A 2971-nucleotide genomic window follows, 5' to 3' on the forward strand; every position below is an offset into this window, starting at 1 on the left:
TAATATATTTTGTTGACTTGTTAATCAGCTTTTAAATTGTTACGTTGAAAAAAAAAATAAGAGCTTTTACAATTTTATGCTCATACTTCTCTGTTTCTAGGAATACAAATTTCCGAAAAATTAATGAAATATGACTTGACATGTTGGAGGCGCATTTTATAGCACGAAGCCGCTGTTTAAACGCCTTTGTGTAGGCAGGATAAATATTTTCGTAAGAACAAAATTTAATTTCGTTTTTTTACTTTCAGAAACTAATACGCTGCCTACACAAAGGCGCTTATCATCAAACTCGGTTTTGAATGCGAAAACTTGGAAGGTTTCGCGAGTACTATTCCTACAGCTAACTAAAAAGAAATTTCGCTATCACGCTTTGAAGTTCAAAATTGCTATCATTTCACTTGATATAAGGTGGTACACAGCAAAAATGAGAGAATTAATTTTCTAACGTGGCTAGCAAAGCAATGCCGAATTTTGCTTTTTTGGAGATCCAAATGATGCCTCGTTTTAAGATCGTTTTGAAAGCTTAATGATGCTAAATTTTGCTTTCATTAGACATTATGTGATGCCCTAAATGAGCATCATTGTGCTCTCCAAGCTCTCAGAAAACGAGGTGTAGTTAGGGTCTCAGTTTTAGCAAAATTTGGTATCACTTTGCTAACCAAGTATGAAAAATTGTGCTCTCATTTTTGCTGTGTACCACCTTATGTCAAGCAAAATGAGAGCAAGCTGGGCTCTCAGGGCGTGATAGCAAAATTTGCTTTAATTTTGCCATAAAAGTCTGCTCGGGAAAGCAGTCAATTCCAAATACTGTGATGCTGATGCTGAAGCAGAGATTCCGATTCGTCAAGAGGTGGCCAATTCGACTATGCCTTTTTAATAACCGTCAAGGGTCACAGGAAGTTCGTAATGCTGAAACTAATCAATCCTGTAAGTCATGATTTTTGCTAAATTTTACGTCCGGCTTACAATTCACTCTTTTTTTTTAGATCAATTTATTCTCTACGATGTCAACAATAGACAAATTGACCTGGAATTTCGGCGAAACGATACTGTTCTCGTTGACAGCATCAACTGATGGAATCGTTGGATGACATAGAATTTCTACATTTATTCAGCTGCAAATGGTAGAAAACAGAAACATTCTGGCCAATTTGGATGGATCGATTTGTGTCAAAGGTAAGTACCTAATTCACTTTTCAACAAAGCTAAACTTAGATTATTTCCTTGTTACGTTTCCAGCCTTAATGCTGCTAACGTATTTTCGGAAATTTGCCCGTGCAAATTAATGAACAACCGCCTCGTGAGTAAAAGTCTGTGACATCCGGCAACGTATACTCCGTCATAGAGGCATAATCTATTTTGGAATGTTAGCGAACATTTTGGGGATGTTATTGTAGCCAACCTTCTCGTTTTTACTCCTCCAGACAAATACGCTGCTGTAAAAAATATAAATACCATTATTATAGTTCTGTAGGTAACCACTAACTAAAAGAGTATTTGTTTTAATCCGGTGGCCAACCAGTTGTGCACTGATTTTTGTAATTTTTTTTCTTCTGGTTGATGGTAGTTGGTTATTAAAATTTTATTTTATTTTGATATATTCATTGGAATTAAAGTTACACGTAACTGTTGCACAAAAACGCGTTGAAAGCATTTAGTGCACAACTGGTGGGCAACCAAGGTGAAAAAACGCTGTAATGTTAACAGCTCGTACGGAAATCGATAACGCCGAAATGTTGGATCCAAAAACGAAAATGGAATTCTCCAAAAGGTTGGCATCACATTTCTTGTTGGATTACGCCTAAATGTTGGCAACAAATTCCAGAATGGATTATGCTATCTAACGGAAAGGGATAGCACCAGAGGTCAGGAACTTTTGTTACGCACCGACAAGACGGTTGTTTTTGACAAAAAAATCGACTGAAAAATCATACACATAACGAGGAACTAATTGATAATCAACGATTGATAGCAACAATTTTTTTCTATTTTTAGGATCGACTAACCGAAGGAACTGAATCACGTTCATGAGGTTTATACTGGTATCGGACTGGTTATTAATTTCAACAATACCATTAATTACTATTAAAGATAGTAACAGACAAGGAGTTTTCCGCCTCCAAGCGAAAATAAGGACCAATCAATCATTGTAATTCAGGTATACAATCAACAATTCAAGAATGTTTTTCAAATGTTGGCACAGTTTATTTTCGTCCTGTAATAAAAGTGAATTGATTTTTTTAGGTAAACAACTGAAAGCGTAAAAATAAGGCTATCACGAAAAAGAAAGTTTTTCAATTCGCACCACAATCATTAAGGATTCCGACGTTGCTGGATCTAACAGCATCACCAATGCTTACAGTGCTGCTTTGCTAACAGTCAAACAGGTTAGTGACAGTATCACATCTGTACTGTTTTTTCCAGCTTGCAAGTTGTGCCCAATCGGGTTGTAACATAAAGTAAGTGTGAAATTCATCAGACCATAGTAATTAAGCGTTTTTCAATAAGCATCTTGCAAATTGACTCATTCTCTAAATTTTATTATTAATCTTGTTTCTAAGTTAAGATATGAATTTTCATATAGGGCCTCTAGATCAATCATTATGAAAGTGTTAGTGAAACCTTATTATAATCGGCTTTTCAATTGCGCCTTATAGTATGCAATAACTTATTCAGTTGAAAGAACTGCCCTATTGTCAGATACGTTGCTGAAAAGAGTATTTCGGGTATTTGAAATCAAAGGCCAAGAATTTGCCAAAAAATCGCTCGGATTTTCTCGTACCAGATATTTTTGGAAAAATGTTCAAAGCTTAGTGTTATTCTATCCCCGATCTACATTCTTTAGGAAAACTACGAACAGAATATGGCGAATGAAATTAAATTTAAATTAAACTTTCTTCAACAAATATGAATTCTGATTATACGCATAATTAAATCAGTTATTAACAGTAATATACTAAATTGACAGATT

The 2971-nt window shown here is 35.0% G+C and overlaps 1 long non-coding RNA gene across 1 annotated transcript; it reads left to right on the forward strand.

Annotated features, from left to right (window-relative positions):
• Window positions 1-815: 815 nt before the first annotated feature.
• LOC129751849 (uncharacterized) lies at window positions 816-2335 on the forward strand. The gene is made up of 4 exons (XR_008738809.1): window positions 816-927; window positions 987-1176; window positions 1996-2158; window positions 2245-2335. It is a non-coding gene; the product is annotated as an uncharacterized LOC129751849 (long non-coding RNA).
• The last annotated feature ends 636 nt before the right edge of the window (window positions 2336-2971 follow it).

The sequence above is a fragment of the Uranotaenia lowii genome, chromosome 1 (genome assembly GCF_029784155.1).
Source record: "Uranotaenia lowii strain MFRU-FL chromosome 1, ASM2978415v1, whole genome shotgun sequence".
Classification (NCBI taxonomy): Eukaryota; Metazoa; Arthropoda; class Insecta; order Diptera; family Culicidae; genus Uranotaenia; species Uranotaenia lowii.